This window comes from Podarcis gaigeae (genome assembly GCF_964106915.1).
Source record: "Podarcis gaigeae genome assembly, chromosome: 11".
NCBI classification, from domain to species: Eukaryota; Metazoa; Chordata; class Lepidosauria; order Squamata; family Lacertidae; genus Podarcis; species Podarcis gaigeae.
This window is the reverse complement of record NC_139687.1, coordinates 46,415,974-46,429,890: the sequence shown is the minus strand read 5'-3', so window position 1 is coordinate 46,429,890 and position 13,917 is coordinate 46,415,974. Positions and strand designations below refer to the sequence as shown.

Below are 13,917 nucleotides of genomic sequence, written 5' to 3'. Positions count from 1 at the left end.
CTGTCTGTGGGCTGGATTGAGAAGGTGATTGGGCCGGATCCGGCTCCCATGCCTTAGTTTGCCTACCCCGGGTTAAACTTCCCTAACATGGGTGTTGCTGGTGTAAAGAAAATAATAGGCACAAAAATGAGAATTCCTAGATGCCAAGATCCAAGTTTAGGGCAAGTATTCTTTGGTGAGAGAACCCCAGCAGAAATTTAAAAATTATAGAGTTTTAGAGTTGTAAGGGATCCCAAGGGTAATCTAGTCCAACCCCCTGCAATGCAGGAATCTCAGCTAAACCATCCATGGAAGAGGGCCATCCAACCTCCATTTTAAAACCTCCAAGGAAGGAGAGTTCACCACCTCTCATGGAAGTCCTTTCTTGCAGTTTGAAGCCATTGGTTCGAGTCCTACCCTCCAGAGCAGGAGAAAACAAGCATGCACAAAATATGCAGCAAAGAAAGGGCAGAAATATAGGCGTTAGGCCTTTAAAACATAACACTGTGCTTTCCAAAACTACCATCTTCCCTCAGCATAGGAAAAGACCAGACATTTAATAAGTTAAAAATTGGTTTACTTACAAACACTTCAAAGGTCAGGTTCATGTGATTTTCCATATGTCAGAAAAGTCGCACAGGCAGTAAAACTTGGCTGAGTTGCAAAGTGGTGAAAGTTCCTAACTCAAGAGTGGCTTGTGAGAGCCATATGTTCTTAGCTAGGAGCAGCCAGTTCAGATCTCTTTACACATAAAGATTCTCAGGTAGACTGGGGGAGAACAACAGACTCTATTACCTAGTTCTTCCCGAGATGAGGGGAAGTGGACATAGCTAAGCCTAAAAGCTTGCTGGCACCCATCTGTCTCAGGAGACAATGGAGGAGTGTGCCTTTGGAGGTGAATCCAAACTGTTCAAAAGCCCATCTGATACACGTACAATATCATCTGTTGTAAACATCTTGAACACTTTTAAATAAACCTGAGGTTCCAAACTGGTGGTCCGGGTGGTATGTGGCAAGCCTGTAAAAATACAATTTAAAAAACTATACAACATGTAGCACAAGACATTACAATTGTTACAACAGGCAAATAATTAAGTGATTTGTCAAAACCTCCAGCAAATGTTCAAGTAGTTTGAGGGGGTGGAGTTTGGGAACCACTCCAATAAACAATAAATTCAAAAGCAAACATACACAGAATCTAAGCGTTTTTCAGATGCAATGGGCTGTATCCAATCTTACACAAACTCAGAATCGACTCATTGAATTTAATTGACATTGCTAACTTAGGTCCATTAATTCCAGTGGGTCTACTTAGTTGGGGACTGCTCAGTATCACTACTCCAGTAGAATTGCTGTTTGCAGCCTGAAAATTGAAGTATAATAATAAACTCTGCAGCCCTAACTGGAATATATTCTAAATTAGTATAACCATACACATATAACACATCATATCAAAATAAAGTATGGTGGAGGTAATTCTAGGAGGGGGAAATTTAACAGTCAGATATTCCAAACAAAGCAGTCTGTCCAAAAAGGGGAATTAACTTATCAATAAAGATTTGGAAACACAGCAAAACTAATCTTCCAGCATTGCAGGGGGTTGGACTAGATGATCCTCATGTCCTTTCCTGGTCTACAATTCTATGATTCTGTGATCTACATCATAGGGATTGAATAAGAAGCGGGAGAACCATGTATGCCACCTTGAGCTGTTTGGAGAAATAAAGTGCACCAAATAAAATAAACAATATATAGTAAACAGAACATTAAAAGAACAACAACCTGAGAGTTCATTTTATCCCTCCAACCTGCAAGGAGTAGTCAACAGTGCAGGGAGCAATAGAAATACAGCAAAATGGCCTTGAAATTTAATATTCTCTTTCATATACCTGGTTTTAGCCCCCTTACAAAAAATGAAAAGGGAAGGCAGAAGAACATGCAATTCGAAAGTATTAACAAATGCCCTTAGAGGGAAACAGCTAGTTTTTCTTGGATACCATTCTAGCGATGAGATGAAAAGGACAGTAATACATTGGAAAAAGTCCCATTTTCTGCAGAAAGACAGAGTGCGAATGAAGTACCTTCAGACCAGACTCTGCCAGACATATCTGGACACCACACAAATAAACAAGACATATCCTAAATCTGTCTGGGGGAAGGAAAACCCATTATGATTCCTGCACTAAGATGAAACTCAGAGACAGTATAATTCTCTCCATGTAGAGGGAGAAGACAGGCAGTCTCCAAAGCCAAATGTCCTCACTTGCACCTTGTAGGAAAGACCTAGTTCTTACTGGGGTGATAACCCTTCAAGTGGGCTGCATGTCTGGGTCACAGTTCTCTTTCTAGCTGTGACCCACACCAGCCTCCCATACCACATTCAGTCTTGGGGGAGGGGATGATGACGACATTTATTATTTTTTATAAATGTTTTTCAAGCCTAGTTGATGTCATGCCTGGCTCTGTCCTGGTGCCAGAGACTCAATGAACAAGGATAGAAATGTTGGATTCAAAGAATGTATAATCTTGTACAAATGTGGCTATATGTTTATATATTTTGTAACCGTCCTTTCGTTTGAAATATATATATTTAAAACTTACAGAATGTAGAAGCGTCCAGCGTTTTTTTTATATATTTTAAAGAATTCCCACAAAGCAATAAAACGTAACTTTGCCCTGATCCACAGGTAGCTAAGCTAATAAAAACAACCGGATGGTGTATATCTAAATGGTTGTGGTGACATTGTGAAGTCATACATATTGTAGCGCAGGACTATGAAGGGGAAATCATAAATTGTCCGTGTTGCCCATTTAGAAATAGACAAGTGGGACCCTGAACAAAATATTATAGTTTAGAGTGCTGGAAAAGCAGTGCACATGAGGATATGCTTTAGAGAGGAACCCAGTTTAAGAAAGTTCCCAGCATTGTGAAAGGGATATCTCAAAAGGAAGGGAAATAGCTCACAGCGCCGGCTCTCTCGTTAGGAAGAGTGAGGTAGCCACCTCAGGCTGCAGATGCTGAGAGGGCAAGGAACTGTTGTTCTGACATGTGTGGGCCTTGTCTCCCCTACTGATCCTACTGGATCAGGCCGATGCCCCCTCTGTTATCATAATGGCCGCCCAGATGCCTGTGAGAAACCCTCAAAGGGGACTGAACCACAGCAGCACTGTGCCCTCCTGTGTTTGCGTGGACAGGCGGAGTCCCCCAAACCCTGGGCGGCCCCCGTGTGGAATAACGCCTCAAGACAACGTGCTATGGGATTAAAATTGGCCACAACTTTATTATGTTTCAGATGTGGGTAAATCCTGGCTCAGGCATTGGGTGTTTATCCTTCCCAGTCCCCCACCGGGGATCTGGGGAACATCAGGGTTATCCAGAGTGTGTGGGGGATGGGCTGGCTCTGGAGAACATATGTTCAAGCAGAGAGAGCCTGTCCCTGTTATGCCGCCGTCGCAGGGGAGAGTAATGATGACCTCTAGGCATATGGCCAATGCCTCCCCTCAAACAACCCCTTTAGCAGGGAACCCTGGTATCGCCACCATGAAGAGGAGGGGGGCGTGTGTCACCGCTGCCCACCCACCCCCATTTAGGGAAGATAAACTAAAGGGTTCTGCCCAAGGCCTGATACCACCAAAGTTGTGATGTTTTGCTACGGAAACCTGCCAATGCAGGAGAATTCCTTTCCGGCCCTTCAACAGCGACCTTGACATAGCAGCGCTCGCGTACCTGTGGAGAAAAGGTTAACCTGCAAAAGAAGTCTTAACTGAGGGTGGGTAGGGTGGGAGAAGCTCTGGAGCCAACTGACGATTCCCAGGTAAGATCCTTCCCCTATTGTGTGGGCAGGTAGTCCCTCCCCCTACCTGCCCTTATCACCTAGGCAATGCCTCCCTAGGCAAGATTGGGCAACTGGATGAAGTAGGCGGAGACCTCCAGGTATCCCACCTGGGGAAGGCGAAGCCAAGCCTGTGCTAATGGTACCGCTTAGGGTCCAGGGGGCTGCGCGCGACCACGCAAAGGGCACCCCCCATTTAATGTGGGGAGCGGTCATTTCCCGCAACTGCTTTGCAGAAGCATTACAGCCTCCAGTTTCAGAATCAGAGCACAGCTATCATGGATAGCATCCATTGACAGCCTAATCCTCCATGGAGGTTCAATTCTCAGTCCGGTTAGCTTCTGTATGCACCTCAGATATCAAATATCTCAGACTCACCCTGGTAATAGGGCTCAGAGAGTTCTTCCCATTTGCGAATGATTTGGCCTCTTGAAAATTGAATTGTGGCATGGCATTAGCTAGCATTATTGTTTAATGTGATCCAGCTGTCATATTAGTGTTTCTGAGATTTTGAGTTGCTGTTGCCTTGGGTGTCTTATCTTGCTTATTAAACCAGCCTGCTTCATTTCACATCTATGTGCACCATTCGCTGCTTCAGCTAGAACAGCTGCAGAACTTTGCATGGGAAATAATTACTTATGTCAAACTGCAGTATGTTTGACTGATAACACGGTTGGTCCTAGCAAAGCATGCAGTCATCATATTCTGTGAGAGAGTGGTTATGCCACATCTAAGTAGTAGTAGTAGACTAGTCACAGAAACAGGATTTGAACATAGGAAGCAGCTTGTTTCCAGGTCCAATTCCTAGGTGCTCATGTTGGTGTTGAAAGCTCTAAGTGACTTGAGCCACAAATATCTGAAAGGCCACTTCACTCCCTACAGATCCTCCCTTGTGCTAAGATCAGCGGAGGGGCCATTTGGGTAGTTCCCACTCATAGAATAATAGAATCTTAAAGTTGGAAAATACCCAGGGATCATCTAGTCCAACACCCTGCAACTCCCACAGAAGGTGTGAAAGGTAGCCTAGGAGGGGGCATTCTCTGTGGCAGCCCTGAGTTCTGGAATTCCCTCCTGACAGAGGTGTGTCTAGATTCTGCACTATACAACTTTTGGCAAATGCTGAAGACTTGCCTCTTTACTATGGCTTGTGCTTTTGTTCTTAGCTTTGCTCCCATTGAAGCTTTTCTCCCTGACCTATTCACAGTTCTCTTTTCCTTGCCTCCAGCTCCCTAGAAACCATCTTCCAAAATCAGAAGTTGGCAAGGCTACTTCTCCCCATATAAACACCTCCCCTTCTCCAGGTCCCTCCTTTACCAGAAATGAGACCATAAACTACTAGGTACAGGGCCTTCCCTCAAATTTCAGATTGCATCCCCTGCACACTCCTTTCATAACTTCTGAATTGCATAACTAGGTCTGGTATTAGCTGCTGGGTTTTGCCAGCAGTTAGCTACAGTTGCAAACTGGAGAGCTGGGGTGGAGGACCTGTAGCCCAGGGACAGCCAATGTGATGTCCCCCCAGATGTTGTAGAGCTCCCATCATCCTTGACTATTGACCATGCTGGTGGGAGTTGCAGTTCAACAGCATCTGGACTGGTTGTCACTGCTATAGCCTTTCAGAGGTTGTTGGAATCCAGCTCCCCTTAGTCCCAGCCAGCAAGGTCAATGGTCAGAGATGGTGAGAGTTGGAGTCCAGTGACATCTGGAGAACCTCAGTTTCCCCATCCCTGCTGTAGAGACTTTCTTCTGAGTGCTCCCTCCCTTGCTGTGAATATTTCTACTCTGAATGGCTCTGGAAAGCAGTTCATTGGCACAGGTTCTGCTTGCACCAAAAGTACTATTGGCCACAGATGTTCCTCTGAACAATGCAACATGCCATTCAGTAGCAGTCTTCCTGTGCAGAACATTTATCTATCTGGATAAGTACATCTTTTGTGCTGCCATCCCCCCCCCCCTTTGGTAATGTTGGTACAATGTGTTTTGAACCAGAACTGCTTTTTCTTGCATCAGATCCATCTATTTTAGCCACTTCTGGCACTCAAGCAAAATGGAGCAAGCCATTTTTCAAAGGGCTTATCTCTTTGTTCCCTGAGGAATAATTGCCTGTGTCTAATTTTATCTAATGAGGATTGTCATTTCTGTCTTTTGGAAGAACAAAGGTAAGGACTGTTTGTTTCATGGCACTTCAAAAATAAATTGCAATTTTGTTTGCTATTGGTGGTTTTCCAGACCGAAAGTCACAGTGGAGGGAATTTAATCCCTAGAGTAATATGGTGTTTTTATTTTGTTCACTGACTATATACTAGGAACAAGCCATTTCATTATTCTTTTCCTGTCATGCTCTTCCATTTCAGCTTATGTTTTCTCCTAGTTTGTGCTGTGAACACACCTATCAATATCTGGCACGATGAAGAATGAGGAAAACACTAGTGTTTCTGTTCTGCACATGATTTGGATGCTACCTTCCTTTCCAATATCCTATCTGCTTCTTTGAAAATATCTGGAGAGAAGCCACAGTTGACTGTGTATGTAGCAAGGTCTAGAGAGAGACTTCAAATTCAGCTCCCTTTTGGCAGTTAAGGTGCCTCCCAAGAATGTGTGATGGGGTTGTGGACCTATGTGGTCTAGCCACAGCCCTATCATCTGCATATGAGGGTGTGCACCAGCCTCAGTTTTTGTGCTTGTATCTGCACATTTTAAAATTCCAATCTGTGTTGTTTTGGGTGATCTGTGCTCCAGATTTCAAGATGATCATGGTAAAATGATGCTATGTGTTCCCCTTCCACAGTAATAGGGAAGCGAGAACTGACTTTAACTCTTTTCCCTCTGGACCAAAGTGGATGGAATTGACAGGTCACAGGAGTTCCTCCAGAGTAGACTACATCTGCCAAATTGGGGCCAAATAGGTCCAGTGACTTTTGTGGGGAAAGTAAAGGCATTTTATTTTTCTCCATAATCTACATTAGGGCAATGCATTTATTAAAAATACAAAATCTCCAAAATGCATTATCTGTGTGTTTTTGAAGGGTGGGGAGAGCAGGGGTCTGCTTCGTGCTCTGTCTTACCTTTAAATAATTAAGAGATGGTGTCAGGTCTGCCTCTAGATCCCAGCTCACAGAGGACCAACGCCCGGTGGATATAATGTACAAAAGTCTTTATTGAAGTTTAGTTTCCATTTCAAAGCTCTGGGCGCGCAGACCCACGTCTTGACGCTAGACCGGCTAAGTCCCCTCTGACTCACTGCTCTACCCACACCAGTTTAAGATTCTAGCCCGGCTCCACCTCCTACGCTGTTCTTTCCTTCGCTGGGTCCTTCTGCCCTCTGGGGTTTCCTCCTTCCTGGACTCCTCTGACGCTGAGCCTCCTGAGTCTTGCCCCTCCCTCCGGCGGGCTTTAGGACCTGGCTCCCTTCCCGGGCTCCCCGCTGTGCCGCGCTCCTGTACATTTGAACTTGGCGCGCGCGCCCAGCCGATGACTTTCCTTCTGACCGTTTCCCCGCTTCCTGATGTGGGCGTTGCCAAACCTGACTCCTCTCCTCCCTCTGGTGGTGAGGACACTGGTCCCGACTCCTGGGACTCCCCCTCCCCACTGCGCTCTGGTGGAGAAGCTGGTCCTGATTTCCAACTGCTGCTCAGGGACTCCCCGCTGGCCCCTTCCTCCTGGGGCTTCCCCCCTGGAACCCCCCTCGCTCTGGCCACCGGCGCTCCCTTCTGTGAGTCCTCCGATTCGCTAGAGAGGCTTGTGGAATAACTCTGGCCACTGTCACTGCCTGCGCCCCCCTCGTACTCCTCCTCCTCACTCTCCATTTGCTCCCCCTCCTGTGTCTCTCCTTCTGAACCCCTGACAGATGGTTTATTAGTTTGTATTCTTATATGTATATATACTCTGTAGCATCATACTGTTCCTTTCAGGGCTTGCCTGTGTACTTCAATAGAATTTAGAGGCCTCTGATAGAACTTACAATTTAAGACTGTATAGTTCCATATGGAGTTTTGAACATTTTTGAGCAACATAGGATTAAAAAAAAACACCTTAAAAAAACATAACCTTTTTTCAAATCCTCAACTGCTGTACTTTAATACAAAAAATCCCACAAAAAACTGCCTTCGGCCATCTGTCATAGGGAAAGAGATACCCGAATTGTAATTCTTGACAGGAGAAAGAGGGGCGAATGCACAACAGCGCCTCTATTTTCACCTGTCAAATGTTGTGGAGACCTACGTGATTGGCCGAAGTCCAGATACTGGATTAAATTATGAGCTCAGCTCTCTGTTCAGGTATCAGAACAGACTGATCGCTTTGAGGTTTGATTTATCAGCTGCTTCCCCCCTGACACATTTTGCTTATTTGCTTTAGGTTTGACTCCTTCCTGGCAGACGGTGGACTTTCACATCCAATCTTTTTATCCTGTTAGCTCGCCTGCCGCGTGTGTTCTCTCCCTCTCTCTCTCTGTGGTAAAAGCTGAGATGCTTCACGTATTGTTTGAAAGAACTTTGCGTCCTCGCTGGAATAATGTGCCGTGTTTAACACATCAAACCTCAGGACACATAAACAGATGATCCATCACAGTAAATGGGAGCAGTTGAGTTTACTTACTGGAAACCTTTGCCCTTGGTGGTCATTTTCTCTTTATGTCACAAGAAGGTGAATTGAGGTGACCAGCTGCAAATGAAGAATGCTTTTCAGTCTAGGTAACCTTCTAAGGACCACATCACAGTGGTGGGTGAGGTCAAAGGCAAGAAAAGTGGGCAAAGCAAGTAATATCATTTTTACTTTTGTGCAGGAGGCATGGTTCTGTCCCTCTCTGTCCCCCATCCAACAAACAAGATGAATAATCAGGGTCCAATGAAACATTCCAGCCGGGCAAAAACACATTGGGTACAGAGCAGGGCTAGTGAGGGTGTGTGGCCACAGAAGAGGGTGTGTGGCCTAGGGAAGTTCTGAGGGTCAAGGGGAATTCTGAAGAACTGCATTTGACCCTCACCTTCAGGTAGGCACGCCAGCTTGCCCCCACGATTAAGGGGGCTGGTGTCAAGCTTGCCGATCAGAAGGTTGGCGGTTTGAATCCCCGTGACGGGGTGAGCTCCCGCTGCTCCATCACTGCTCCTGCCAACCTAGCAGTTCAAAAGCATGTCAAAGTGCAAGTAGATAAATAGGTACCACTCCAGCGGGAAGGTAAATGGCGTTTCCGCGCACTGCTCTGGTTCTCCAGAAGTGGCTTAGTCATTCTGGCCACATGACCCAGAAGCTCTATGCCGGTTCCCTCGGCCAATAAAGCGAGATGAGCGCCGTAACCCCAGAGTCGGCCACAACTGGACCTAATGGTCAGGGGTCCCTTTACCTTTACCTTTAAACAAGCCATAGCTTAGGGCGTCACTGTCTTGGGGCTCCTAAAGAATTTAAAGGGGGGGAAACTGGGTGTACAATTCCAAAATATAAGATAAAAACCAAATAAAACAAAGCCTACATACAGCAGCAGTGTTTTGTGTTGTGTATGGACCTATTAGGTCCATAAATTACCATATAGTATATATTCAACACAAAAAACAGTGACAATTTGTTGTTGGCAAAGAACAGCTGGACATATAAAGGGCCCCATTACCTTCAGTAGCTTAGGGCCTCATCAAACCTAAATCCAGCCCTGTGTGCGACATGCTGAAAAGATGGTGGCAGAGAGAGAGGACTTTAGTCCTCACAATGGGAGAGACCCCACAACTGCAGGAGCCACTGTGACAAACAAACAACAAAACCCTTAAGAAGCAGGTCACCAATGGATTTAATGTCAAAGCCATGATGAAAAACACTGGTCCAGAGAGTAATACACCAACAACAGATTCATCTGATGCCAACCAGGAAAAGGACCTTCACTGTGGCGGCACACACTATGGAAGATATCCCCTTAGAGATTCAGTGCTGTGCTTCTGCCAGTATTCAAAGACATTACTGTTTGCCCAAGCATTTCCAGACTCTTGATCAAACAGCTCACCTTTTATTTTATTTTATTATCCTTGAGCTACTGTATATTTTTGGATATTTATATATTTCCTATTGAGCTTGATTTGGTTTCAGTGCTTTACATCACTTTGATACATTCTGTGAAAACCGGAACAGAACTCTTTTAAAGAAATGGAAATTTTAAAAAAACACACAAACTTCTTCTATACTCGTTGAAAACCCTTTCTTCCTTTCCTGATGTCCAGCCTGCAAGTGCCATTGTTTATATGCCTCTTGCGCACCAGAGGGAAGAACCAGCAGGCTTGGAAGAACATCAGTGTTTGCAGAAGTAAAGTCTGGAGAAAATGTAGGACAAAAATGCTGATGACAATGGAACCAATTACCTAGAGCTGTGGTTGACTCCTCCTCACTGGAGAAATCAAAGAAGATATCGGACAGCCAATCTGCTGGTGAGGGTCTAGCTCTCGATTTCCTGCATCCAGGAGGAGGTTGGATTAAATCACCTAGCAAGTCCCCTCTTCAATTCTTGTTGCAATGATACACTGGTTTTCCTTTAGATCCTGGCCATTGCCTGTCTGAATTAGTGTTCTTAAGCCTAAGAGTGTAGTTTTTCCTTGCCCTATCTGCTGATATCATCACGTCAGCTTGTAAAGGAACAGGAACTTGTTTCCGAGACAAAACACACCACTTGTAAGTTAAAATTTAATGAGAATGCTTGACGAAAAGCTTTTGAGAACTTGACAATAACACCTTAAGCAATCTAGGTAATGAATCTTTCTTCATAACGACACAGCCCGGTGTTTGTTGACAGTCCCTATTTTTAGACACATTTATCTCTTCCTTCTTAAAAAAAGAGGAAATTCCTCCTCTGACTTCTTTTTATTTCCCATATTCCACAAATAGCCTCCATAATAAAAGCGAGGCCAAAAAGGCATTGTGCCAAACACTGATTGAAATATAGCTTTGGAATCAGCATATCTTTCTCCCCGTTGCAGTTAAAAGGGATTTTCCAGACAAGCCATTTTTGGGTGGGATTCAATCACATTCCAGCATATTCAGGTTGCACAACTGAAGCTGCTTTGGAGCTCTTGAACAAGAAACCCACTTCCCCAAAGGTTCAGCCTTTTTACAATCAGGCAAGTGATGGGGAAATTCACTGGGATGTGTGGGATAACACTTCCTTGGAGACAAAGTCACATACCCACCAAGGCAATGTGGATCAAATCCAGAACACCATCTTTTGGGCTTGAAATTCCATGTGAGTCACATGACCTTTGTGAGATCACGGACCTAGGAAAAGTGCTTTTTTGGGCATGATGACAAAAATGCACATTTTGGAGTATGGCGTGAGATCGTGGACTTGGAAAAAAATGCTTTTTTTCTGTGCGAGTTCTTGGCCCGAAATTGCACAAGAGCAAGGCGCCCTAAATTGTTGCTGTGCTCTCATAAGGAAAAAAATGGGATGTCACAGTTTTTCGGGGGCAGTTGATGTCGGTTAAACTCCCCACAAACAACCTGGAGAGAATGTTCATTAAATAACCAACACCACCTAATCTCCTGGTAAATAAATCAGGATGAATGCTACACTGTATAAAGAAGGTCACCTGGAAGTCCCCAAAGACAAATTAATGGTTAACCTAAGAATGAGGAACCTTTGATGTGTCAGATGCTTCTGGACTTCCAACTCCCATCAGCCCCTGCCAGCATAGTGAGGGATGATGGGAGTTGTAGTCCAGTGCAGTGGCGTAGCGTGGGGGGGTGCCAGGGGTGCCGGCCGCACCGGGCGCAACATCTTGGGGGGCGCAAGTCCAGAGGGAAGGGACAAGTTCCTTCCTCCGCCGGGCTCCCCGCCGCCACCGCCAGCCTTGCGCCCTAGCGCGCGCGCGTGCGCGCCCCCCGCTGCCACCGCTGCGGCTGCACTCCACTCACTGCTCGCAGGAGGAGCAGCCGCTGCAGCAGCGCCGACGCCGCCACCAATGCCTGGCCGGGCACGGGCAGCCTCCACACCCCTCCGCCGCCGCCATCCCCTCGGCCCAGCCACAGGCGGCGGCTGCTTCTGCCGACTGGGAGGGAGGAGCCAAACCCTCCGAGAGGAAGCCGGCGGGCGGGCGAGGGTCTCCCGGCGGAAGGGGGCGCCACTGGCTCCGGCTCTCAGTGCAAGCCTCAGCCGCGGGGGGGGCGGGGGCGACGGGCGAGGACGGAGCGCGGCTGGAAGCCCCCGGAACCAGGCTGGGGGGAGGAGAGGCGCTTGCCAAGCCCGGATCTGGAGCGCCTCGGAGCGCCCAAGGAGAGGAGAGGGCGGGGAGGCGCCCGAGGGGAGGGGGCTTCGGCTGCCTCGGCCCGCGGGGGCTCCGCAAATAATAAATTTAATAAATTCCTGCTGAGCCTTAAGGGGGGGTCCTTGGTTCCTTCACTCGCCCCCAGCCCCAATGGCGTAGCGTGGGGGGTGCAGGGGGGCCGGCCGCAACATCTGGGGGGCGCGCTCACATTCGAGTGCTAAAATCCAGGGGTTAGGGGGCGCAAATTACTTGCCTTGCCCCGGGTGCTGACAACCCATGCTACGCCACTGGTCCAGTGACACCCTGGAAGGCCGGAGGTCCCCTATCTCTGAAGTTGTCTGACTTTTAAAACACATATTAGAAGTGCATCCTTATCAAACAGTGATGAACAAACTTCCTGAATTCTGAATGTGTCTCCTGAATTCTGCTTTCCCTAGGAGGATTTTTAAAATTAATCCCATATACAGTTGTACCTTGGTTTTCAAACAATTTAGTTCATGAACAACTTGGAACTCGAACGTCACAAACCCAGAACTGGGTGTTCTGGTTTGCGAACTTTGCCCCAGAAGCTGAACGTCCGGTGCGACTTTTGTGGCTTCCGATTGGCTGCAGGACTCTCCTGCAACCAATCGAAAGCCACACCTTCATTTCTGAATGTTTCAGAAGTTGAACGGGACTTGCAGAATGCATTCTGTTCGAAAACCAAGGTATGATTGCAATGCTCCTGAACTGATACCATATACCACTTTCAATTCCCTCATATTATTTCTCCTGATTTGTTACCAGCAGGGATGTGCATGTTGATAAAGATGCTGCAAATATGCGTTCTTGATGTGATGCTATTATGATTGTAGCTAGATTGTCTTTGAATGATGTCTCACTTCATACATTTCTTTCCCTCTTCTAAATCTTCATTTCCCCCATGCCCCATAGCGAACCTTAATGTGGGTAGCAAACGTGCATGCATGTCAAGATATTTTTTAAAAACCAGATTCCGACAATGTAAACCGTCAAGCAACAGGCCTAGATCATTATCAAATGCATGTGTTTGCAATCTGTAATGAGGAAGACAGAGTAAATTATTCCACCTCCTTTGTGAACACATTTCTCCTTAATTTAATAACAGGAAAGTAAACTTCAGAAAACTATCAAAACTGACTCAGCATAGTCTTAATGCTTTTCTCCCTAGATTGTAAATTGAACAATAATATATATCATGCAACCTGAATTTGTTGAACTCAGCTGTTCAGTTTGAATTTTCCAGTAGTGATCCTTGAGGTATTGCAAAGATATTGTTTTAAATTGCCCCATAAAGAAGACGGAAAAGGATTTCATCAGGAAATTTCACCGGGAAAAGGATTTCAGGCCACAGGAACAGCTATCTGAAGCAGATATGACTGATAGTTTTTGTCAGGATTTCTGTGCCCTTTGAGGCCTCAGAGATGCAGAGTGGTTCATAGCTCTATGCTCCACCTAGGAGATTCGCATCTTAGGCAGCCATTTGCATACCCTCCAACATTTCTCTGATGACAATTGGGACATCCCATTCGATAATGATAGTTATATTTTTATACCCCACATATCTTACTGAGTTGCCCCAGCCACTCTGGGAAGCTTCCAACAAATAAAAGAAACATAATAAAACATTAAACATAGAAAACACTTCCCTACACAGGATTGCCTTCAGACAACTTGAGGGTTGGATAACTCCATACCCTCCAACATTTCTCCAATGAAAATAGGGACATCCTAAGGAAAAGCAGGACATTCTGGGATCAAATCAGAAACTGAGACGGCTTCTCTAAATCAGGGACGTCCCTGGAAAATATGGATGCTTGGAAGGTCTGCATTTGTGTTGCAGATGCAGGTGG

The 13,917-nt window shown here is 45.9% G+C and overlaps 1 long non-coding RNA gene across 1 annotated transcript; it reads right to left on the bottom strand.

The window, feature by feature from the left end:
• Nucleotides 1-534: 534 nt before the first annotated feature.
• Nucleotides 535-13,348, bottom strand: LOC310827603. The gene is made up of 2 exons (XR_014556461.1): nt 13,270-13,348; nt 535-997 (listed from the first exon to the last, which is right to left on the bottom strand). It is a non-coding gene; the product is annotated as an uncharacterized lncRNA (long non-coding RNA).
• Nucleotides 13,349-13,917: the final 569 nt, after the last annotated feature.